The sequence below is a fragment of the Dama dama genome, chromosome 22 (assembly GCF_033118175.1).
Source record: "Dama dama isolate Ldn47 chromosome 22, ASM3311817v1, whole genome shotgun sequence".
NCBI lineage: Eukaryota > Metazoa > Chordata > Mammalia > Artiodactyla > Cervidae > Dama > Dama dama.
The window spans coordinates 11,722,962-11,749,120 of record NC_083702.1 but is presented as its reverse complement, the minus strand read 5'-3'; the positions used below and the strand labels follow the sequence as shown (position 1 = coordinate 11,749,120).

Sequence of the window (26,159 nt, the reverse complement as noted above, 5' to 3'; positions counted from 1 at the left end):
GGCAGTGACCTGTAGTCATGATTGTTATTCACATGGCGATAATCCTCAGCAGTTCCTAGGGTCCCCTTTCTGTGCAGGACAAATCCTTCTTGGCCCTTTTCCCCCTTCCTTTTGCCCCCGCCCCGCCCCGTCCCCCAGCGCCTCCTCCCCTCCCATCTGCGGAGAGCAGACATTCAAAGTAGGAGCCGAGGCCCTGTGAGGTCTGCGAGGAAGATGGAGGGGCCGGCAGGCAGCAGGGCGCGTGGCCGGGCGCTCTGCCTTCCCAGCCACACGCCACAAACGCTATGGCAACCTGGATCCCAGTCCTCTCCCTTGAAGCCGCAGTGATTATATAATTCTCGGAGCAGTTTTGCCTCCTTTCCTGGACGTGGTTCTCAGGTGTGAGAGCACCAGGACCCCTGTCTCCCTGCTGCCTTCCCCCTCCTCCCCCCCATCCTTGGCACTGTTGGGGTCTTCCTGGGGCAGGAGGCGAGGAGGAGGGGCAGACCTGGAGGAGCAGGAGTGTCTGCCAGGAAGGGCTGGCTGTGGCTTCGGAACCAACGGGGCGATGGAACATGCCCGGGGTCAGGGTTTCAGGACCCGAGAGGCCTGAGGAGCGGATGATGACGTCGGGCGGGTGGTGACAGCCAGAGTGGAGGGCTGGAGAAGTTGCCGGGGCTGGGGGTTACACCCTCCTCTTCCCGTCGCTTAGTGCATGGGTCCTTTCGCCCTGGTTTGCAGTGCTGTGTGTGTGTAGGGGGGCGGTCAGGGTGTGGAGAAGGGGGTCAGTACGTTGGTACAGCCCACAGGTTCCCCGAGGGCTGGCCCCCGACCCCAGGTCCAGGCTGGAAGGGGCTTGTGGGCCTCCCCTCACCTCCATCTCCCATCTGCTCTGGTCGCTTGCCAGCCTCCCACTTTTCTGGGCTGATTTTCCATTGCAGGCTCCAGCTAGCAAATGAGTTTCTTAATAGTCAACCATTTAACAAATAAAACATCAGAATGTCCCTTATCTGCTGGAGATGAGGCAGAGGGGGAGGCGTGTTCTGGGAGTGGAAGACACACCGTGCTTTTCTTTTCAAAGTGGGACTTAGTGATGCGGCAGGACAGTCCTCATCGTAATAAAGTGATAGCAATCACAGTGAGGGGTCGGAGGGCATTGTTACCTTCACCCCAGCTTGTGCAGGTTGAAGAAGGGGTGACATTAGCTTCTCTTTCTCAGATTCTGGGTGGAGGAACCTGGAGAAAAGGGCTTTTAAGTTTCCAAATACCGTTCCTAGTACCGTTCAGACACTTTCCAGTGTATCAGAGTACTAGACAATCGAATCTATTACAAGAATCAATTATTCATTATTTCCACGGAGCACATGCTAACAGTATTTAAATGTGCGCGCATGTATGCGCGCATGCACACACACACACACACACACACACACACACACTCTGAATAAAGAAGAGCTATTTTAAATAGATTACACAAGAGCCTAATGCCCTCTGGGGATGTGGTACATGGCAGACAGGAAGACTGGTGATGTAGTCCTCGCACCGCTGCACACCTGTGCCTCTCCTTGGGTGAACGGTTCTCCACAAGTTGATGCTACAGGTACAGGAGATGGTGAGCCATTGGCCCATGAGTCTTGGAGATGACTTGGGACTCTTCCTTCAGTTTTCTCTGTGACTTAGAACTGCCCGAGATGGGTTATTCTGGGTGTAAGCTGGATGCAGAAGGAGACCCAGGGGTGTCTCGGGTCAGGGTCTGAGGGCCTGCTGATCTTTGTGTCCCCCACCTCCTAGCACAGCCTTGACCCTGGGGGGACGAAAACAGCCCCCAGACCAGAGGCGCTATGCTTCCTGCCTCCTCCAGGAGGTGGCGCTCCAGGGCCTGGGCGTCAGGAGGGGCACCTGCGGTGCGGGGCACAGGTGAGGGCAACCTGGCTGCTATGCCTCGCAGGCATACCTGCCCCAGGGCAGAGGCCCCGAAGACTGGGGTGCCCCGCTGTGCACATGACATGCCCTCACGACCCCCTTCCCTCTCCAGTACTGAACCCACTTTGGATTTCTCCCACCCCATCATCCCTCCTGCCCCAGCCCTGCAATGACCTCTAGCACAGGCAGCATCCGCTAGGCTGAACCTGTCACGGCCCTGCATTAATATCCTCCCTGTATGTATTTCCTCCCCAGATTAATCTCCCCAGGGCTTGGTGACCAGAGGGGCTGGTGGGTCCCAGGCCTGGCCTGAGGCCCTGCTGAGTGTGGGGCCGGGAGGGGCTGGCCTGTGGGGTTGCTCAAAGGCAAGAAGACGTTCCTCTCAGAAACAACTGGGTAGACACTTCACAGCTCATCTCCGTTTATGAGTCTGGCTAGTGTCCTGGTGTCTGGAATGGCAGCAAAGCTCCTGAGACCTCGGGTAGGAAGTGACTGAGGTCTGTTCTGCTTCTCAGCACTGGGTCCCTGCCCCCCTCCCCTCCTCCCCACCGTGTTCTCATTCCCATCCCTTTCTTTGCTCCACCTCCTAGCATAGCATTGACCCTGGGGGATGAATGAACTTCCTTGGCTGTTGAGGCAAGTTCCCAGGGCCCAGGAGCCCCGGGCGACGCTCTGACAGTGCCTGAGGAGCTGAAGCACCCACCCCTCCTGGCCCAAGACCCTCCGGCTGGGGTTGGAGGTCACTCGGTGGTGACCTGTCAGCCGACAGCGCCTCACGGAGACTCTGGAGTTCGTGCTCTGAGTTCGAAATCGGGAGACAATTTTATTTTCCAGTGTGGACTAAAGGATACCGGTGAGGGACTTTCCTGGCAGTCCCGTGGTTAAGACGTCACCTTCCAGTGCCGGGGGGGGGGGGGGGGGGGGGGGTGCAGGTTCAATCCCTGGTCAGGGAGCTAAGGAACTACATGCCTTGGGGCCAAAAATCCAAAATGAAAAACAGAAGCAATATTGTAACAGATTCAAAGAAGACTTTAAGAATGGTGCACATCAAAAAAAAAAAAAAAATCTTAAAAAAAAAAAGGAATCAGATGGATTGTTTGGGAAACACCTGGAGACTTAACAACAAGACTAATTAGTGAGATAATCGCCCTGATTGAGTCTGTTTCTAGGTTCTGTCCTCACAGTTGCCTGAGTCTATCGTGGGCTCTGAGGATGAGAGCCGAAGACTGATTAGAAAAAAAATTTTTTAATGGCATAGGGAATTGTTTTTGCAAAATATCAGGTGCTAAATATTTAGTGACATAAGTGCTAAGCGTTCTGATAATGAAGCAACACTCCCAGCCACGACTGTCATTATTAAAATAATTTAGTAAACACCTGTTTTGGTGAACCTCAAGGTTACATACTGTACTAAACAAGTGGAAGTGACAGGATCCCTCTGGGGAAATGGAGGGCCTTCAGCGCTGTTTCAAAGTCGGGTGCAGGGGCTCCCTGGAATCCACGGGGGCAGGAAGCAGGATGGGGGCTGGCAGGACTCCTGTGTTGTGGGGCCCAGGTCCCAGATGGGTATCCGTTACTTGAGGCCAGGCCTTGACCTGGGGCCCCTGGGGCCTCGCCACTTCTTTGCCGTGTGAGACGGGGTGGGAGCCCTGGAGGGCAGAGCTGGGAGGGGACTTGGCCTCAGGGGCTGCAGGAAGAGGCCCAGCTTCCTGGGGTGTCTGGGAGCATGTGGGGCACACAGCTGCTACTTGTGGGACTGAATTCACCTAGGTGGGGATTTACAGGACAGAGGAGGGCGGTTTGGGCCTGCAGCTCAGGAGACAAAGAGAGGTTGAAAACAGGCCCTCACCTCCCTGGAGCCCTGGGTGACCTCGCTCTGAACGGAGGTGAGGGAGAGGAGGTCTAACTAGCCGGAACCAAAACCCCACAGTCCCGTCCACAGGCCCCAGACAGCTCTTCATCACAGGGCCACTTCCCGATTGTCCTCTGGTGTGTGTGTGAGAGTGTGTAGGGACAGGGAGGGGGCGGTTCCACACTCGTGTTCTCTGAAGGGTTATCAAGCACACCTAGAATAAACTCAAGTCTCTTTGGGAATTTACTTTCTAGGATCAGAAGATTTTAGGGGCAAGAGAAACGGTAGGAACCAACGCCGTTTCCAGCTGAGCAAACAGGCCCCTGCAGGGTCACTCAGGAGAGTTGGGCCTGGAACCCACCTCCATTCTCCATCCTCCTGCCATCTCTGGACCTACTAGGTGCATCACTCAAAGTTTCTGGTTACACTTTGCTTAATAAAACCTCTTGCCCTCCCCCATCCCTCTCCCGACCCTGCTTTTGTTCTGGCTCAAGTCTTTTCTGAGATAGTAGATTTAGAAACAGACTTGGGGCTATCTTTCACTGGAAAGGTTTAAACATTTCTTAGACGACAGAGTAAAAGTTTGCGCGTGTCCACAAGAAGCTCCTGCAAAACTCAGATCACTGTTTTGTGAACGGACATGCCTCCAAGCCTTTTTGTGTGCTCCCCGCCTTTCTGCCCCAATCGGGGCTCCCCTGAGGGAGCGACGAGCCTGTGTTGCCAGGCTCCCTTGGCAAGGAGTTGGCAGCTGTTCATGGACCGGCTAGCTTTGTTGTGTGTACAAACAGGGCAGGGTGGCCATGCAGGTGAGCTACAGGCAGAACAGGTAGAAAGCATGGGGCGGTCAGGCTGCAGCTGTCAGAGGCCAGGGTGCCCCCGAGTCTACTGAGCTGGGCGAACAAAGGCCCCCCTGCTCCCTTGTCAGGGCTTGACCCCCAGGACCCCTCCTCTTCCCAGGAGACATTTAAAGAAGGAGAGGTCTATGGGAAGGGGGTCATTTGGGGCCTGCCTCCACGATCCCCAGAATCTCTGAGCCTTTGGCGGCTGACCTGATGCTCCCAGAGACTGGAAGACCTTGGAGGCTGAGCTGGTCTTCAGCTTTAGGGCCAGGCCTAAGCCCTGCTCACCCTCAGAGGTGTGGCCTCTGAGGTCCCGGGAGGAAGCCACCATTTCAGAACACAGTGTTGCCATCATTTCATGAAATATTCAAGCTGCCCATTTGCCAACAGGGCTTTCTTTTAATACACTCGGCTACTCATGGTGCTGCCTGCTGGAACCTAGCTGAAAAGAAAATAAAATAATCTTGTCTCCTGTCCTTTAGAGAAGCAAGCCAAAACCCAGACAGTAAATGAATGTTCTTCTCCGTATTGCCTGTGGGCAGAAATGTTGAGAAATGTTGATTTGATTACTCAATTAAACTCTATTTACTTTGTAACCATTGTGTCATGTTCAGTCATTTATATACTTTTCTCCTTCCAAAATAATCCATGTTGGGCTAAAACCTTTCAAAGATGTTAGTTAGCAAAAGTAAAGAAGAGAAAGAAAGAAAGAAAAATAAATAAGCCTACACCTAGAAAAATGACTTGGGTCACATTTTTTGACTTCATGTCTTTCTCTGAGATGTTTGAAAGAATCAGGTCCCCATTTTTCATCTGTAGGACGGAGACAGTAATCCTTAGCCAGTCGGCTTTGCAGGGCAGCCCCGAGGCTCCGAATGGAGGCTGGGTGTACATCGCTGTGTGGTGGCAGCTGGCTTTAGCAAATCACAGGACACCAGCCTGTGAGGAAGCAGGGCCATGAAACTTCTGTAGCATTCAAGAAGCGTTGAAGGTGGTGTTGGGTGGCTGACAATATTTAAAACTTCAAGGATGGAAACGTGAAACAAAGAGAAATAGAATCTGAGGCGGCCTGGCCGATGCTGAATAATCGAAGGAGAAGGGAAAGACCATTCGGAGAGGGTTGGTCTTCTGGTTTTCTTGGCACGTGGCAACCAACCTGAGCCTGTGGGCTCTCAGGACTGTGGGACGAGCTAGAGGGTCAGGACCCAGGGAGGCCAGGCTTCCTCATGACCATGGTCCCTGTGTGTGGCCTGAGGCCGAGGTTCTGCCTTCTGAACTGGCTGGAAGACCTCTGCTGGTCCAGACCTTGAGAGCAGGAGGTTGGGCAATCAACCTGTCCTCGCTGTCCATGTGAACTCCCCAAAGCTAAACAACCACTCTTTAGTCCCAGAGGACAGGTCGTCTGGCAAACAAAACTTTGCTTCAAATGTCAACCTTGGCTTTGGAAAATAAGCATTAAAAAAAAAAATATATAGCAAACGTGCTGGCGGTTTATAGGTAAGGGGCAGGAGCAATTCCATGCGGCATCTTGAGACACTCATCAAATAGGAAAGGGCTTTAATTTTACATGGGAAGTGACAGACTAGCCTTTAGTTTACCGAGGCAAAAATAATCTCATCGTCAAAATGTGTGCTGGGAAATGTGCGTTTAACTCTGCGCCTTGCACCGCTCGCCACCTGCCTCCCAGCCTCTGGGCCTGTGATCTCTGGGGCATCCATGTCTACATTTTTATTTTTAAAATAATATGTTGTAGCATCCATTGTTCTGTGTTTGTAGATGGGGCAGGAGCAGTATGCTTTGTACTCTCTTCCTACCGTTACATCCTATGTCCATCCTAGGTGTTGCGTGCTAAGTCGCTTCAGTCGAGCCTGACTCTTTGCGGCCCTATGGACTGTAGCCCAGCAGGTTCCTCTCCCCATGGGATTCTCCAGGAAACAATACTGGAGTGGGTTGCCATGCCCCTCCTTCAGGGGATCTTCCTGACCCAGGGAACAAACCTGAGTCCCCTGTGTCTCCTTCAGTGGCAGGAGGGAGCCACTAGCACCACCTGGGAAGCCCCGTGCATCCTATGGGAGGGTGTTAATGACATTTTTCACATGAGAGAACTCAGGAGCAGTGGTCTTGATAACGGGGTCAAGGTCATCTTGATGCTGTTGGAGCCGGGAATTAAGTTCAGGTCTCTTGGACTTCCCAAGCACGTGCTGTCTCTCTCCTCTACCCACCTGGGGCCGAGGAGAGATGACCTTGACCAGCCTCATGTCGCATGGCTTGGATGTGCCCTGTGGAAGTTGCGTCTTCCGCTGGTCACGGCGGTGGACAGACATCTGAGTGCTTGTGCTTCCCTATGGTCACTCCACACGCCTCTGCTTGCCATTCCCTCTCCGAGCTGTGCATTTGTTCCCGAGCTTCCTGCCTGGACCCTACTTGGCCCTCAGATCCCAGTGGGGACTCCATCTGTCCAGCTTTGGCTTTGAGATGACTGCTTCGTGGCAGGGCCTAGCTTCCCCGCCTTCTTGGAACGTCTCCCCGGTAATCTCCCCCTGGAAATAGGCCCTCCATTCTCCAACCCGAGTCTGATGAGTTTAGCGCCCATCCTTGCAGGCTGAGCTCCCAGACTGCATGCGTTATCCATTTATTTTTAAAGAACATGTTGGTGGAGATATGTCACTTACCATAAAAGATACATTTCATATACCTTTAAAATGTACAGTTTGGTGTTTTTTAGTATGTTTACAGGGTTGTGCAAAGCCTGCACATATTCATCACCCCAGAGACAGAACCCACACCCACTGATAGTCACTCCCCATCCCTGCTTCTGTCCCCTGCATCTCCGTGTGACTGTGGATTCTCAAGCATCATTGACTGTGATGTTAATCCAGTCACTCGGGCTCACCTGTGCCATCCCACTGCAGGTGGCACATCCCCTGAATTCAGATCTAGGTCACTTGTGACGACCCATCTGATAAACGACCCACCTGATAAATGATGCAGTTAAAAGGAAGCACAGGAGGTCAGTTGGGGACCCGGGTATCACTTGGAGGTGAGATCGAGCACTTTCTTTCAGTTACACAAAAAGTGATTTTAAGGTTTATTTCTTTTAACTCAGCAAAGCTAAGTCTGTAAGGCACATCTACTGATAGCTGAAGATGTGAATTATGACCTTTAAAAATGTTTTATTATAAAATATATATAACAAAGTTTTTCATTTTAACCAGTCTTAAGTATACAGTCCAGTGGCGTGAAGTATATGCACAGCATTGTACGACCATCACCAGACTATTTCCAAAACTCTTTCCTCACTCCAAACAGAAACTCTGTAAGCTCTAAGTAACAACTCCCCGTTCCTCCTTCTCCCAGCCTCTGGTAGCATCTAATCTGTTTGTCTGTGAATTTTTCTATTCTAGGTATTTCATTTACGTAGAATCATACTATATTTGTCTGTTTGTGTCTAGCTTATTTTATGTGATGTTTCCGAGGCTCATCCATGTTATATCATGGGTGTCAGAACGTCATTCCTTTTCATGGCTGAATAATATTCCACTGTATGAACCAACCACATTCTGCTTATCCATTTGTCAACTGATGGACACTTGGACTGTTTCTGCCTTTAGGCTACAGTGAATAATGCTGCTGTGAATATCAGTGTACAAGTATCTGAGTTCTTGCTTTCAGTTCTTTAGGGTACAGACTTAGAAATGGAATTTCTGGGTCTGAATTATGGTTTTTTTGTTAGAAGAGCCCATTTCCTCATGTGGCTCCACCATGTCAGAACACGCCATCCTGTGTACACAAGGATATTGTATCAGGGAATTCCACTGTGACGGTCATGAGGGTTAGTGTGTTCCTGAGGCTCCCTGGGCTTGTATCAGAATTTTTACTTTAACTAGGTGTTTAACAATCCAGCAATGAGGAGTGACTGATGCTGCTTCCCTTCCAAAAAACAAAGAAGGTCTCCAGACTCAGCTCAGCCCTCCCCTTCCTGCCAGCAGGGCTCCGGAACGGCAGGAAGCAGGTGTTAGGTAAGACAGAGATAGTTTGTGTGTCCCCATCTGCCTGTGTATAGTCCAGGAGCATCCACTCTGGGAACCATGAGGACCCTGGGAGAGGATGGGTCTTGTGTGGCTAGGCTGAGCCATGCTCTGTGGCCCCACATCTGCGCTGGTGGAGGGCTCTATCTCCAGCCTGGGGGCTTGCCTGGGGGTGCTGCTGTGCCCGGGGCTCTTGCCTGCACGTTGCACAACTGCAGTCTAGGCGAGGGAGGGAAAGACACTCAAGGAAAAAGGAGCACTCGGGGAAAAGAGTCAGGAACAGAGAGGGGAGGGGGGGAGACAGTAAGACATGGCGGCCCCATGCGGGGACCAGTGGCCAGTTACTGACTCAGGAAACCCTTTCATTCTTGGGATGGCTATTTTTTTCCATAATTGTTTTGCCTAAAAGTAATAACATCACTTTACTTTTTGGTTGCTCTAGAATACCTTTTCAATCTTGCTCTTGTCTACTATCAACTATCCTTAAAAAATTGTTTTGAAGTAATGGGACAAGTTTTATGATTTCTATTTTTTCAGATAAGGAAACCTGGGCTTAGAAAATCTGAACAACTTGACTTATTAAGGAAGGAAAAAAAGAATCAGTTTTGGGTTTTTTTTTGAGAGAGAGAGAGAAGATCAGATGGTAGAATTTATCCTATCTTTATCTTTGTGGGCTCATATATGTTCTCCCATTTATTCCTGCTGGAGCCCTATTAGAGCCAGACAGCTTTCTGTGCTACAGTGGCTTGTCGACTCTTGGTCTCAGCTCCTCCTGTAGCTTGACCGTATTGATCATTCATCAGGGCTCCTTGTCCTGACGCAGGCTGACCTCCAGCCCCATGCCCAGCTCCCCGATTGGCAGGTTCAGCTGGGGCATAAGTGTGTGCGCTCTTTTTCAGATTAGCAGAGTTGAGCATGCTAAGTCAGAATGCAGGTCAGACCTTTGGCAGTCTGATACTTACTTTAATCCGACTCTTAGTAAATCCCCATCTTACAGGCTCTGCCTTTGCATCCCCTCTCTGGTCCTGTGCACAGGTGTGTCTTGGCTGCTATCCAGAGCTGAAAGGTTGCACAGCGTTTCTGCAAGGTCAGAGCCTCTGTCACCGTGTCTGGCTGCCCAAGACCTCCTGGGGATCTGAGCTGCACATCCGAGGGGATTATAGTGACTCAGATGTCATATTTGGTCTGCAGTGGATAAGATCCTGTGGCTCTGTGTTTCAATTATTTAAAAGGCAAAATTTTTGACCTGTGCCTGGCTGTCTAAAAGTCCAAGTGACAAGGAGCCTTTTCTCAGGATAAATTGACTGTGAAATGCCCTGAAAACGGAGAATCTCATTCCAATTTTGGTGAAAACAATCCTAAAAGTTGCTTTTCCTCTACCAGATTTGGTGTGGTCTGTCATTCTCACTGTGTTGTTGGGCATCTGCTGTCTGTAAGGTGGTCTGCTCCTGTGACCTTTGGTTACAGCCCCTTGGTTGTCCCTTCCTCTGTGCGGGGGCGGGGGGTGGGCATGTAGTCCAGTGGGAGGGAAGATGCACAGACACCCACGACGGGCAGAGTGTGCCTGGCGTTCCAAAGAGATGAAGATGAAGGGCTCACAGGCTTAAAGAAGGAGATGTACGGTCAAATGGAGTAAACGGGGAAAGCATAGGTGACGGAGCTGGACCTTGAAGGGCGGGCAGATGTAGGTGGGTCCCAGCAGGAAGAGCAGTGTTGACAGGCTCAGGCACTGGATTTTAGAGGAGTGGGGAGTTGAGTTTGCTTAGAGCACAGCCATGTCCAGGGAGAAGTGGAGGGAAGGCTGGCATACATGGAGAGCCCTTGCCTTGGGGTGGAGTCTGCCTCTCATTCTGGAAGTTGTGCAAGGCTCTCTGGAGTGTTTGAGCAAGGGTAAGGGGTGACCAGAGCCTTCCAGGAGCCTAGTTAGGTGGCATGGTAGAGTGTGAATTGGGGCCTAAGAGCACAGGTGGAGGGACAGTTCTGAGGCGGCTGTCAAGTCCAGGGGAAGAGGGAAGAAGGGGTTTTCTCAACAAAGTCCTTTATCCAGTGGGTGGGGCTATCTAGGTGGGTGGGGCTATATGGGTGGGCGGGGCTGTCTACCTGGAATCAGCTATCTAGGTGGTGGTTGTTCAGTCACCCAGTTCAGTGCAGTTCAGTCACTCAGCCGCGTCCAACTCTTTGTGATCCCATGGACTGCAGCACACCAGGCCTCCCTGTCCATCACCAACTCCCATAGTTTACTCAAACTCATGTCCTTTGAGTCAGTGATGCCATTCAGCCATCTCATCCTCTGTCATCCCCTCCTCCTCCTGCCCTCAATCTTTCCCAGCATCAGGGTCTTTTCAAATGAGTCAGTTTTTTGCATCAGGTGGCCAAATTATTGGCGTTTCAGCTTGAGCATCAGTCCTTCCAATGAATATTCAGGACTGATTTCCTTTAGGATGGACTGGTTGGATCTCCTTCCAGTTCAAGGGACTCTGAAGAGTCTTCTCCAACTCTCCAGTTCAAAAGCATCCACTGTTTGGTGCTCAGCTTTCTTTATAGTCCAACTCTCACATCCATACACAACTACTGGAAAAATCAGAGCTTTGACTAGATGGACCTTTGTTGGCAAAGTAATGTCTCTACTTTTAATATGCTGTATAGGTTGGTCATATCTTTTCTTCCAAGGAGCAAGCATCTTTTAATTTCATGGCTGTAGTCACCATCTGCAGTGATTTTGGAGCCCAATAAAATAAAATCTGTCACTGTTTCCATTGTTTTCCTATCTGGTTGCCAGGAAGTGAAGGGTGGGGCTATATGGGTGGGTGGTGTTATCTCCATGGAGGGGGAGGGAAATCTATCTAGGTGGGTGGGGCTACATGGGTGGGCGGAGCTATCTCCATGGGAAACTCTATCTAGGTGGAGAGGGTTATTTAGGTAGGCAGAACTTTCTGGGTGAGAAGGGTAGAGGGTGGATTTGGAGGGCTAATGGAAGATACCCAGCAAACATTCAGGATTAAAGTTCACTTAAAAGTGAGATTTGAAGCTGTGGAAATGGATGGAATTATTAGGGAAAGCCAACAGAGGGAAGGGGAGGATGCAGGGCTGAGGACGGAGCCCATGTGTTTAAAGGGTAGGAAGCAGGTAAAACAGCCAGCGGGGCCAGGGTGGTGGAGGAGAGCCTTGCTCCTGCAGGGCCACAGGGAGCAGGGGGAGGCCATCACTGTCAGCCTAAGGTGGGATGTGGGAGAGAGGAGCAGAGGTGGGAACTGAGGCAGTCCACTGGATTTGAATCTGGCCTCAGGGGACCTTAAGAGTGGGTCCACTTGGGATGGGCCTGACCACAGGGAGGGATACCTGGGGAGGGGAGAGGCCTTTACCTCGATGCCATTTTCACTGCCCTTCTAGGCTGGGGAAGTGGCCCAGCTGCTGTCTGCCTGCCCAGAAGCGGTGTGCCATGATGGCCCTCTGGGGCCTGGTGCCCTGTCACCCTGTGTGGTCCCATCTGGAAAGCCACCTGCAGAGTCCAGCCTTATTCTGGTGAATCTCGAGGGCACTGCTGACCCCAGCCGGGCTGGGCTGCAGGATCCTCTGGTTCCCCTTTCCCTCTCCAGGGGACCCGGGCAGGGTGTTGGCTGCAGAGGGAGCTCTGAGTCTGATGTAGGGGTCTTCCCAGTGCCAGCCGTGTCACTTTCCAGACAATGGGTCCCAGGCCTGGACCTGTTGAGTCTGGCTTGGCTCTGGTAGAGTGGAAGAGGAGAGAAGAAAATCCACGAGAGAACGTGACCAGAACAGAAATGCTCTGGAGTTGGGTGGGCCTGGTGGCATTCTGGAGGCGGGTGGTGGGGATGCCCACAGATATCACAGCGTGAAGTATTGTTCACACCCATCTGGCTGTGGACGGGCACAGGCCAGCACCTCCCAGTGGTTTGGTGCATTTGAAAGGCAGAGGGGGAAAATGGCAATAAAGGTCATCTAGTAGTATTTTCAGACCTAGAAGTAAGTGAACAGAAACTCTAGACCATAGACTCTTAGGGAAAGTTTCCCCTAGCACTCGGGGACCAAATGCTAAAAGTTCCTTGGTGTGTGGTGTGTGCACGTGTGTCAGGGAGAGAAGGAGCCGGAGAGAGACAGCAGTGGACTCAGCTTGAAGACAGTGACTTTCACGGGCTGCAGGTGCCAGGAGACCTCTGTGTACAGGTACCTCTGCCTCTTGCTTTGGTATTTGGTGGACTCGCTTCACTTCCTCATGTCTGGGAATCTGTATCCACTACCTCCAACCCCTTGATTCAGAATCCATTTATTCTTTTAACCCCATTTATAAATGACTGTGAGTTAAATATTGCAAAGGCAGTAAGAGAAGTACAGCAGGAGAAAACGTGAGTGTGGTCCTGTGCATACTGTCAGCTGCATGGAGAGATAGTAGTGGAGGCTCAAATGCAGCAAGAATACTTCTGAGCTTAAGTTTTTTTCTAAGAAAGAATGTCTTGGGGGAGGGGCAAGAAGAGTGCAGAACAGCCTCACGATTTCAAAAATAGTAGCAAAGAAAAGAGGTTTTGGGTTTTAAAGACATGAGGGTGTCTTGAGTCTTCTTAGCATTGTGTATGAAGTGACTGGATGGGGTCGAATTGGGGTGCTTTACACCCCACACAGATGTGACTAAGGAGACACACCTGCTTCCAAGAAAGTCTTTGCAAAGAATCCTTACTGCATCTTGCATTCTTTTCCTTCCTTCTGGATTCTTTCCTTAACAGTGAAGCTTATGTTTTGTAGCTTTTTGGGTGGTGGTCTATAGTGGTAAACTTCCTCAGTCTCTATTTGAAGTTCTTTTTTTTTCTTTCTCTCTTTCTTCCTCCCTCCCTCATTCAAGAATGATGGCTTCATGGTACACAGTTCTATGCAAGCTGTTGTCTTCCTTCAGCAATTGGAAGATCTTCCATTGTCTTCTGGACTCTATTGTTGCTGATGAGAGGTCTGCTGTTGGTCTATGTCATAATTTTGATTTTTAAAAGATACTCACTTTGTCTTTAGTATTAGGCAGTTTCACGATATTGTGTTATTGCATTAAATTTTTTTTTTTTAAATCTTACTTGTGATTTGGTGAGATACTTCAACCCAAGGATTTGTATCATTCTTAGTTCTGGAAAATTCTCAGTCATTTTCAACTATTGTTTCTCCCCTAGACTATCTATTTTATGCTTCTGGAACTCTGCTATTAAAACATGTACTGATTTTTCTCATTTTACTGTTTCTCCTAGATGCTCTTTCATATCTTATATTTCATTATTTTCCTTTGCTACACTTTAGGGAATTTCTTTAGCTCTGTTTTCCAATTCACCAGTTTTTTCTTCATTTGTATCTAGTCTACTGTTTTACTTTTAAATATATTTTTATTTTTAATGACTATTTTATTTATTAAAGTTCTATTTTGTTCTTTTTCAGACCTTTTATTTTTTAATAATGTATTTTGTCAATTTATGATTTCTGTATTTTGTATTTTTAATAATTCTAAATAGATATGTAATATTTATAGTTCATTTTCAGATTGTTTTATTGATTTCAACCCTGTGGAGTGGCTCTCCCGTTTCTTCTATCTGCTGACTTTCCCTGATAGTGGATATATCCCCCTGTGATATAAATTTTGAGTGGGAGCCCATCTCCTTTGTGAATTTTTTTCTCTTGTGGGTTCTAAGCACATGAATTGTGGAAGTGATGCTACAGTGTCATTTTACACGTGCCTCCAGTGGGTAATCTTGGTGGTTTCACTGATCTAGAAACAGTTTTTAGTATTTGCTCGTTGACTCGGCCCAGAGCACCCTGGTGCTTTGAGTTGCCATGAGAAATTATTCTCACACCCAGAATCTCAGTCAGAGGCAGGGGCCTTGCTTATAGGATGGACTGACTCATATAAGCAGGAAGCTTTACAGCCCATCATGGCTGTGGTCAGTCCTGCTGTGCTGTCCCCCCTTCCTGCTCTCCATCATCACAGCCCCTCTTAGCTTTGTTGTTAGAACAGCCTCATTGCAATACTTAGGCCTCATTTTTGTTGTTGTTCAGGTGCTCATTTGCGTCCGACTCTTTGCGACCCCATGGACTGCAGCACGCCAGGCTCCTCTGTCCTTCACTAACTCCCAGAACTTGCTCAAACTCATGTCCATTGAGTTGGTGATGCCCTCCAACCATCTCATCCTCTGTCATCCCCTTCTGCTTTCAATCTTTCCTAACATCAGTGTCTTTTCCGATGAGTTGGCTCTTCACATCAGGTGGCCAGAGTATTGGAGCTTCAGCTTCAGCACCAGTCCTTCCAATGAATGTTCAGGATTGATTTCCTTTAGGATTGACTGGTTTGATCGTTCAGAAGCCCATGGCCTACTTCAGGCCTTACCTGTGCTTTCAGATTGTGCAGGGGAAGAGAGTCATGACCTAGTTTTCCCCTTCTTCCAGTCCCCTCTTCCCCCCACTGCTGGGCTTCTAGGCTTGGGGCAGAGGAGAGGGGCTCAGAGGACACAGGGCTCACGACTCTCTCCTTAGTGCTGGGCTGTCGGCTGTCAGCCACCGTCTTACTCTCTGCTCTGGCAGCTGCCTGAGTGCCGACTGTTTCCTAGGGCACCTCTGTGAGTTCTTGGAAGGTCCCCGTGGGGTCCTTGGTGCAGGCCATGTGGTCTCTGCCAGACCTCTTGGGAATCTCTGCCTCTTTCTGCTGGGGCTTGAATCCCACCACTTACCCGCCGTCCACTCAGCCCATCAGGATGAAGGTGTTTGGTCAGCATTTGGGGCTGCAGGCTGCTTTCTTTTGCCACCCTATCTGCAGAGCTGCCCCAGAGAATCCCAGGCAGGAAGCACACTCCATCCCTCAGTGTGTGCGTTCCCGGACTCGAGAAGACACCGGCCAAGACTTTCCCTGGACTAGCACTCTGTTAGGTCCAGACCAGGTGTGTCAGGTGGCTCACTGTTCTGTCTTCCCTTGGGGAACTAGAGTCAGGACAGACTTATCAGTCATTGATCAATCAATCAGTCACTGTTTATGAGCGCTTCCTGTGAGCTGGCTCTGTAGCAGCCTCTTGGCAGCAGGCATAAGCGAGCAGAACCAATTCTGACAGCCGTGCATTAAGTGTCCACTGGATGCCAGAGAGTCGGTGAGGACGCAGTGATGAGTGAAACAGATGGGTGCCTGCCCCCCTCAGCGCTCTCAGCAGGGCCTCTGGCTGCATTGCCTGGAGCCTCCTCGGTGGTGGCCGCATGGTGCGATGTGGCAGCTCATTTGCATGAAGAGCAAGTGGGTCCTCCAGACTCTGGAAGTCTCTCTCGGCCTTCACAGAGCTGACCCATCAAGGACCATGTTGAGATGCAGACCAGGCCAGGAGAGGAGCAGCCCTGGGGATGAGGGTGGACTGGTGTGAATGATGACTTTGTGGGGCGCAGTAGCTCTCTCCGGGTCACTGGGCTTTATCTCTGCTTGTCCCCATCTTTCCTGAGCTCCTGCCAGGCTGTGGACTGTCCATGTCACCCTCAGGGACCCAGGGCTCTCCTCCTCTGTGCCTAGGAAGGGGCTTGGACCCCGCAGAGCCGTGCAGCATGGTCCACACGCTTCCTGGCAGTCGTGGGGTGACTCGAGTGACTGCTGCTGTCCCTGGAGGCCAGAGTCTCCAGAGGGTGTGGAGGTGCAGTCAAGACTTGTTCCAGGAGGAGCAGGGCTACCTGGGCCCTGCTCAGACGGAGGTTGGAGTCAGCTATTCCCATTTTTGTACAAATTTAAGTCATTTTGTGTCCTCTCTGATGTATCTGTGTGTTCAGCCTTTTGTCTAATTGTGAGATAAAAGACTTCATCTTTTTTTTTCCAGGAATTCCAGGAGTCAGCAAGCAAGTTCAGGAGGAATTAGTAAGACTGAAATCATTGAGCTGGTGGCTTCAGCTTAAATCAGACGAAGGACATGCCTAAGATGACAAATGATTTTGGGTCCCCTGTGGATCTGGGACTGGTCAAGGGGCCTGAAGTGCTGCCCAGGGAAGGATTCTGGGTGCGGCAAAAGCTCAGAGCAGAGAGTGCAGGGCTTGACTAGTGATGTCTGCCCCAGTCGCAGGCAGGGGGTGGTGCCCAGCATGACCTACTGTTTTGGCTGTGCCTGGGGAAGTCGGAGAGTCGCCCAGGCTCTTTATTCAGCGGGCTGATTCATTCGGTTCTGTCAAACCAGTAGCCAGTTCGGTAAAAACCAGTAGCCAGTGGGGTAAAAAATCAGCTGAAATGTGTTTAGTATAAGATAGGAAAGAAAGGGAAAAAAAATACCCATTTTATAAATTCTGTTTTTCACTTTTTATTCAGCCGGGTTGGTAAATCATGGACATACTTTAAGAGTTGAATTAAATCCGAGAGCTTCTAACTGCTGGTCTGACTTTGCTGGAGGAGTCACTCTATGAGACTTTATGGTTTTATTACACTGTCTTTGTAAACATTTTTCAAAATGTTTCACATTGAGTATGTGATTTTGTTCTCATTGGATCCCGGGGACGCTCAGTGGTGATCTGAGCAGTTGGCACGAGTAGGCGAGGGGCTGGCCCTGATCTTGGCTCCTTCTGTGGTTCTGTGAACTTTCTGAGTGTCCTCTGGGGTCTGGAGGAGACTTTCATCCAGCTGGTTACTGTTGCTCTGCTGTCTGGGGGCCAGGGCCTGTAGCCTGGTGCAGGGACTCAGGGTAGCATCGACACTGGCTCGAGAGGCCCGTTTCCCCAGCAGCTGATGCGTTAGACCCCACTGCCCTGATAGAATGCTTCGGGGTTTGTAGGATGGAAAATTCTGTTTGGAAATGAGCACAGCCCATAGTCATCCGCGCCCCGGAGTTGTCAGCTGAGCGTCTGAGTCACCCGCACCGTCTCCTGGCGCCCGCGGCCTCCTGGTCCACCTACAGTGGTCTGAGCTTGGCCATATTTGGCTTTCTTGAGCTGGTTGGCTTTGGACATGTCTTTCAACCTGCCAACACCCGAGTGGGGACCCAGATCCAGCCTTGCGTTTAAGTGGCAGGCAGTAGAGATGTCCAGGGATGTGGGGCCGTTTACTGAACATAAATCAGTTCTCGGCTGGGCCTTGCATTCCTTCGGTTGTGAACAGTTTAGCCTCATAACAGCCATGTCTTCTCCCCCTGCTCTCCCCAGCCCAGACCACCACTGGATTTATTTCTACAACCAGGCGCTTTGAGGATCACAAGGGGTTCCCTCTTTCCTCCAGAGTATTCCTTTCCTCCCCAACTTTGCAAAGTACATCTCATCCACTGTCTCATTGAGGTAGGAACTCATCTCATCCCCATTTCACAGAAAAGGAGAAAAAGCCCCAAAGAGCTTAGGGAATTTGCCTAAGGTCACACAGCTAATAAATGATGGAGCTGGAATTTGAACCTAGCAGCTGTTTTCCGAGCGTTTACTCTGGAAAAGCGCTGCCGTGATTATGTTGTTTCTCTTCTAATCTGGATAGCCTGTCGTTGGGCTTTTGAGATTTTTCTTGGTAGTTTCAACTGCAACCCATACGCAGGCAGCACCAGCCTGTGGATCTGCTCAGACCTCCCTCCGGGGAGAGGTGTGGAGTGAGGAACAGGCGTCGTCATGGCAGCAGCATCAGTACAGTGGCCGGGTCCAGACCTCAGATGCAAGACGGCAGGGTCCCGGGTGTCAGGTCCAGTTTCTGCTCTGCCTGGGTTCCTCCGGGGAGTGGGTACACCCAGTCTGAGCTGGGAGGCTGTTGGCATCCACGGAGCGCTCACAGGCAGAGGGTGCATCCTGGCCTAAGCACAGTTGGTATGCTTTGAACTAATCTCTAGGGACTATTGTGGGTGTTTATCTGCAGGCTCAGAGATAAAACTCAGGGAGGTGGGTCAGTAAGAAATGCTTGGGTTGACGTCCACTTGACACAGCGGCTATTTTCCCAGGGACTTAGGGCGGCCGGATACAAGGGGCCTATTTTAGGGACTTCCTTTATCGGTTTGGAATTGTCACTGTCTGCACTGCAGTCAGACGAGACTAGCCTGGATTTGCCTTCCCTGCCTTGAGAAAGCACCATCACACGGGCTTGCCTTCTTCCCCAGCGGGCTCACGTGTCTGGGCCCTGCATTCTCTCCCTGCTGGCCCGCAGACATAGCCTCCTGATTCACTGTCTAATTTAGGGCAGAAACTTGCAGAGCAGTGTCAAGAGGGGCTGTTTTCACTTCTGGATTTTACACACGCTTAATGTTCTTGCTTTGAATAGGCTCCAAGAGGATATAATAAATAAAGCTGTGCACACATCCATCGTGGCGGCAGCCAGCCTCACAGGGAGCTGCTTGCTTTGGGGGATAAACCACATTTCTTTCCTCTTCTTTTCCCCTCCCCCTCCCTTCCTTCAAATATACTTTTCATTCATTAGACAAAACAGTCTTCTAGGGGTAGAAAGGGCACGCGATTGCATCTCTAGCACCAGGTATTTTGCAGCCATAAACTTATCTGCCTCTGGCTTTTCTTCCCAGTTTGATCCCCATCTATTCTCGAGTAAGACACACCCGTCTTGGGCCACTGCTGAGTTCTATAGGATGACACAGTTCAGACCAACTCCTACTTTATGTAATGGGAATTCTAAAGCGGGCTGCCTGTTGGAAAGGCCCGGGAAGCCTCCTGATCCAAGGTTGTACTCTGCAGTGCTTTTCACTGAAAGGAAAATGGAGAAATGAAAATGGACTGTCCACCACGGAGGCCAGGATGGAGCGGAAACAGCACCATGATGGGGAGCAGGTTCCGAGCCAGGTGTGGGTGTTACAGGAACCAGGTAAAGCTTCTTGTGCAGCCACGAGGCTGAACAGTCTTCATCGTACCGCCCACACCCAGCTGAGGGGTGAGCAGACATTTGTGTCTGTAATGGTCAGTGGGGAATTTGATTTAGGTACACCTACTGGCTTGGAGAGGGCTTCCCTTGTGGCTCAGCTGGTAAAGAATCTGCCTGCAATGCAGGAGACCTGGGTTCTATCCCTGGGATGGGAATATTGCCTGGAGAAGGGAAAGGGTACCCATTCCAGTATTCTGGCCCAGAGAATCCCATGGACTGTATGGTCCATGGGGTTGCAAAGAGCTGGACACGACTGAGCAATGTTCACTTTCACTAGCTTGGAGAAGGAAATGGCAACCCACTTCAGTATTCTTGCCTGAAAAATCCCTTGACTGAAGGAGTCTGGAGGGCTACAGTCCATAGGGTGGCAAAGAGTTGGACACAACGTTGCATGCATGCGTGCTGGCTATGTGTGTGTGAGTGTGTGTGTCTGTGTTTGCGTGGTAGTTTGGTGAGGGTTTCATGCATTTTGTTTGAATTTGAACCTTAGCTAATCTTCTCGGCAATGTTTCATGTTGGGGATATCTCATATTTGACATTGGGGTTCCAACTTGCAATTCATTGTATTAATAGATGTCTCTTTTATTTCACTTTTTCTTCTCCTGTCTTTTTCAAGAGAGTGGGGAGAGATTTATGTATGGGTGATGCAAAGTACATCATGTTATAGATTATAGCTTTTTAATTTTTATTATCTTTTTAAAGAGAAAGATTAGTGCTTTGGGCTCGACTGGACTGAGTCAAGTTTAGAAATATTAATAGCCATGATCCATTGAGTGTCTAGTGTATGCTAAGCTTTAAATCAGGATCTCTATGTGAATTGTGTATTTTAAGTCTCAAAACAGTTGTGTGCCATAGATATGCATATTTTAACTGTACCAAGAAAGGAATCAGTTCCCCATGGCTAATGCTGTGGTGCTCCATACAAGTTGGGATCTGGATGTCGAGTGTAGGGTTGGAGGTAGAGAGTGACTTGTGGTCTTAGGCCTCTGAGATTCAGGGGAGCAGGAATGAAGCTCTTTCGTGAGGACGGAAACCTAAAATAAATTCCTGGTGAAGAAAGAGAGATGAGTCTGGGGCTCCTTCTGCCCCCTGACCTGTACCCTCACAGGATGTGTGTGTATGCTCACTCAGTCGTGTCTGAATCATTGCAACCCCGTGACTGTAGCTCACCAGACTCCTCCGTCCATGGGATTCTCCAGGCAAGAATACTGGAGTGGGTTGCCATGCACTCCCCTAGGGGATCTTCCTGACCCAGAGATCAAACCTGTGTCTCCTACATTGAAGGCAGATTCTTTCCTACTGAGCCACCAGGAAGCCACAATAGAATATGACTCAGCTCTAAAAGAAAAGGGAACCCTGTCATATATTATAAAAGGGATGAACCTTGAGAGCTTTATACTATGTGAAATAAACCAGACACAAAAAGACAAATTCTGGGAGATGGTGAAGGACAGGGAAGCCTGGTGTGATGCAGTCCATGGGGTTGCAAAGTGTTAGACATGAGTTAGTGACTGAACAACAAAAAGACAAATCCTATATGATTCTACTTGTAAGAGGTGTATAAAGCAATCAAACACTCAGAAACTAGAATGGTGGTTGAAAAATGGTTAAAATGGTACTTTTTATGTTTTGTGATTTTGTTTTTAATTGGAGAATAATTGCTTCACGATGTTGTGTTGGTTTCTGCCAATACTGTGTTTTGTGTTTTTTACCACACACACAAACTAGGTTTAGGATAATTGATGCCCAAATGATCCTTCAAAAATAAACACAAACAGGACTTCCCTGGTGGCTTGGTGGTAAAGAATCTGCATGCCAATGTAGGGGACATGGGTTCGATTCCTGATCTGGGGGATCCCACGTGCCTCGGAGCAACTAAGCCCATGTACCACAACTCTCAAGCCCGTGTGCCTGAACTACTGAAAGCCCGAGTGCCCAGAGCATGTGCTCTGCAACGAGAGAAGTTACCACAATGAGAAGCCCGTACACTGCAACTAGAGAGTAGCCCGTTCGCACCACAACAAATACCCAGCACAGCCAATACAAGAAAATAAACACAGATGACTTTGAAAAAACGTCTACGTCTCAGGGTCCTCAGTGCTTTCATAAGATAAGCAATCCTGGCTGAGGACATATATACAATATATGTCACAATATAACTATACAATATAAAACAATATATATATATAGTGCTAACAATATAAACACAACAATATAAAACAATATAGTATAAAACACAATATATACAATTAACAATATAAAACACAAACCTCATGAAAAATAAACCTCCACGTACAAGAGCCAGCAGGCATGACAAGCAGCAGAGTTAGTGCCCTGAGAACTAAAGTGACAGGGTGGTTTGAAGGATCCATAGAACAAATTGCTTAAAACAGGTGAGGAGATAAAAGAAGAAATAAGAAGCCTAATAAAAGAACAGTTCTTTATGAGAAAAGAGAAGGTTTGAACAAAGAGCCCGATAGTACTTTTGGAACTGAAAAATTGTTATTGAGGTAAATAAGTTAACGGAATGGATGAAACATCAGAGTAGACACAGCTGAAGATAAAGTCAGGGACTAGAGGTTAGACCTGAGGAAATTGCCCAGAATTCAGTGCCGAGAGATTAAGTGCTGATTCTATGAAAAAGAAGATAGATGAGTTAGGGTTGGAACCAAAAGATTCAATGTATGTCTAGATGGTATTCCAGGAGATAAGAGAAAGAAAATGCTGAAAAGACATTATTTCAGAAGCTAATGCCAAGGACTTTCCAAAACTGAAGGAAGATACTGCTGTGTAGGTTGTAGTAGTGCACTGAGGATTGGGTAGGGGGATTAAAAATACACCGGCATCTGGACACTCAGCATGGAAAACTGCTGGAAAGTCAGAGAGTGAGAAAATATTAAAAGCAAGCAGGGAGAAAAGACAGATTATCTGCAAATAGCAGACTTCATCAAAACCACAACAGAGGTTAGAAGACAATGCAACACTGTCTTCCAAGTGCTCAGTGGATAAGAAAGTAGAATTCTAGACAAAGCCAGAGTATCTTTCAAGAGTTAGGATGAAAAAGCATTTTTCATATCAACAAAGACTGAGCAAGTTTCCCTCTAAAGTGGTCGTGGCTGAGAGAGCTACCAGGAGACACATGTAAAAAAGAAGCATTCATTGTTTCTTTTCTTTGAAAGAAGGCTAAGATTTAGGATGATTTGAAAACAAAAGAGTTGTAAACATTGAGCAATAGTAAGATTAGTGATGGATGAGGTGGTGCAGAGATCAGAATTTAGTGTGTTCTTAGGTCTTCGTGTTTTGCAGAGGAACTGTGAGCTCTCATCTAAAATCCTTCATATTTCAGAACAAAGAAGAGAAATATTCAGATGTTGCCTTGGGACCCCCATTACGATCACTAGAACCACAGTTTATGTGTCCTGAATTCTTTCATTTATGTTATTTCATTTCATCTCACAGCAACCATATGAAAGAGATGATCGCTCCCATTTTGCAAGGGGAGAAAACAGGCGGTGTGTTTACCCTTGTACCCCCAGCCCTCCAAGGACTGCACGGCTATAAGTGCACTCCAGAAATGGGACCTGGTGACCCAGCAGAAGTCAGCGTGTGGTCACAGCATCAGGAAAGTGCTACCCGAACTATCCAGCCTCAGTCCCTGCCATCCACAGGGCCCTGCCCCCACCGTTTACCTCCCTGGGCAGATGACCTCTCTAGTCTCCTGGGTGACAGGTGCCCTTCAGCCCTGATGCCCTGGCTGTGCTTCCACCGTGGGTCACAACCCAACAGAGCCTCCCAGGCCTTTGTTGTGGCTTCTCAAGGTGCCTGCGAGGTGCTGGACGCCGTCGTGGCCCCGTGTTGCCAGGAGTGCAGTGAGACTGGAGCATCTGAGCACCCGCCCCTCCATACCTGCCGGGCCACCTGCCCCGCCACCCTACCACCCCCGCCGGCTCGCTGTGGTCTCAGAGGAATTAGCAGCAAGGACACTAGCATCTGGGCGACACCAACTGGAAACGAGTTGCTAAGCTGCCTGGGACCCTGTTCAGTTACACACTGGGGGTGAGTGCCCAAATATCCTCCTTCATGGAGGCTTGGTCAGCATCTCTGCATCCAACAGAAGGCTCCTTCTTCTCAGGTCTACTCGAGAGTCTCTGTCTCTCTGTATATTTATATGTATGTATGTGCTGTGCTGAGTCACTTTAGTTGTGTCCGACTCTTTGCGACCCCATGGACTGTAGCCCGGCCAGGCTCCTCTGTCCAGGGGATTCTCCAGGCAAGAGTACTGGAGTGGGTTGACATGCTCTCCTCCAGAGGATCTCCCTGACCCAGGGATCAAACCCACGCTGCTTACATCTTCTGTATTGGCAGGCAGGTTCTTTACCACTAGCGCCACCTGGGAAGCCTGTATGTATGTATGGAATATGCCAGATTAACTGGTGAAGCCTGTGAGAATACACTGTAGTGGGTTTGTGTTTGGGTTTGTTTAGTCTGGACTTGCTATGTGGCTCCCGAGTCGCCTGCTGCTCTCAGGCTGCCGCAGCCCTCAGCTGGCCACCCCACCTGGCTGGCACATAAGAAGGAGGGGATCTGTGAGTCACCGGAGGTGCCCGGATATGTAACATATGTTAGTAGCTTGTTTCTGGCTCCTCACACATCGCCATCATCCTAGGAAGGTTTCGAGGCTGTGCAGCGTCTGGGTGGACCTGAGTTCTGTCCATCTCCACGCGGCTTCCCCGTGCTAGCAGGCCTGGTGGACAGGTGGTGTCTCGGAGGCAAAGAAGGCTCATGCCTGCTTATGAGCACCGTGTCTTCTCCCGTCTCTCTGCTTCCCCACGAGAGACCCTGGCGGTGGGTCCTGGGGCAGCTGTGATGTCGAGTTATATCCTGTGCCCTTGTAGCTGAGACAGCATTACAGTGTACCAGGGGCTGGAGGGTCGGATTACCCCTTCCTTCAGGGGACAGCTCGAGGTGGGGGGGGGGGCGGCATCCACCTGGCAGTGTGGGGACCTGGTCTCCCGTCTGCCTCACCCATTCTCAGGTGCAGCCTGGGAAAGCCCGAATCCTCAGTTTCTCCAGCTGTGAATTCAGGGGATCAATATCCATGTTGTCAAGAAAATTGAGTGTGATGATAACAAGAGAAGATGCTGTGTAAACCCTAACACACAGCACTCATATACGCTATCGTTCCTCTTGGTGCTTGGAGAATAGATTGGGGAGGTTAATGGCCCCTGGTGTTCCATATTTCAGTGCCAGGAACCATGAGAGCCATCTATATATATATATTGATTAGTGATGAGGTATGGAGGCCAGGTCTTTAGTCATAAATGCATGCGATCATGCAGTCACTCAGGAGCAGGTATTTATTGAGCACCTGCTAATCGCCAGTGTCTACAGCCACGAGGGAATGGGCCGGTGGAGTTGTGAGCCATGTTCCCTCCAGCTTCCCAAATTCAGAAAAATCAGGTGCATTTTTCAGAAACTGAAGTATATTCAATATAAAAGATTGTCCCTTATGCCGGTAATATCTCTCTCCTGTGCTTTGGTTGACAAATGTCTTCTCTTTTATGAAATGATGGTGATAGAAGATGGTAGTTGAATTTTGAAAAGTTGCTCAGATAGCACATTTTAAAAAGGTGTTACCAGTCCTTGAAATCCAAAAGCTTAGGACCCTCAGGTCCAACCCAGCCTCCTGCCCATCGTGGATGGTCTTTCCCTTCCTCACAGGTGGTCATCTGACTTCTGCTCCGATGATTCCGTGGAAGGGGTGCCTCATAGACTCACAAAACAGTCATTCTGGTTTGGGAGAGCCTTTGTTTTTTTTGAAATAAGATAAAGTTGAAATATGCCATCCTGGGACTTCCTGGTGGTCCAGTGGCTAAGACACTGCACTCTGGATGCAAGGGGCCTGGGTTCTGTCCCTGGTCAGGGAGCTAGATCTCACAAGCTGCAACCAAAACTCCTGCATGATGCAATGGAGATCAAGGATCTAGTGTTCTGCAGCTAGGACTCGGTGAAGCCAAATAAATAAATAGATATTAAAAGAAATCTGCCATCCTGTGACTTTCGCCCATGATCCTGACTCCTTCCATCTGGAGTGAACAAAATGCGTTTACCCTCTGGATTTCTGATGTGTTCTTTCTAACTTGTTTTCCAGGGTTCTCACCCCACTTTCTTCACCCAGTTCTCCAGGGCTTCATTCTCACCCTTCACCTTCTCTGGGTCACCTGCCAGAGGTCCCTCAAGGGTCCATCTCCCAGAGGGACATTGTTCCAGCTGTGGGCTGATTTGGGCTGATTCCTGCCTGCTGGGCCCTGAGAGCAGATTAAGGAGGAAAAGGTCGCTTTTGCTTTTGGCAGCTGTGCTGACTGCTGACTCACAGTGAGTTACAGTCTGCTCGACCCCGAGGGTCTCTGCCGTCTAAATCCCTGATAAGCTGGGGTGCCGCTCGCCTTCTGTTTGGGCAGTGACGTCTTTTCATGTAAGTGCAGGACTCTGTGTGCGTGCCTATTATATTTCATCTTGTCAGTTTGGACAGGTCTGCAAAGAAGTTTGCGTGGTTTCAGCGGATTCAGGTCACTCGACTCTTGGTTCAACCTTCCAGCTTACCAGCCATTCCTCCCAGATTTGTGTCAGCAGCACAACTGACAAATCTGTCTTCATCCAAATTTTTAATTCAGCATTTAAAAAGCAAGAGCCAAGGACAGAGCTTTGGGCCCCAT

At 49.4% G+C, this 26,159-nt stretch overlaps 1 protein-coding gene across 6 annotated transcripts in view; it reads left to right on the top strand.

Annotated features, from left to right (window-relative positions):
- CACNA1C (calcium voltage-gated channel subunit alpha1 C) overlaps positions 1 to 26,159 on the top strand; it is a 379,681-nt gene that overhangs the window by 2,095 nt on the left and 351,427 nt on the right. The gene's annotated exons all lie outside the window — the stretch shown is intronic.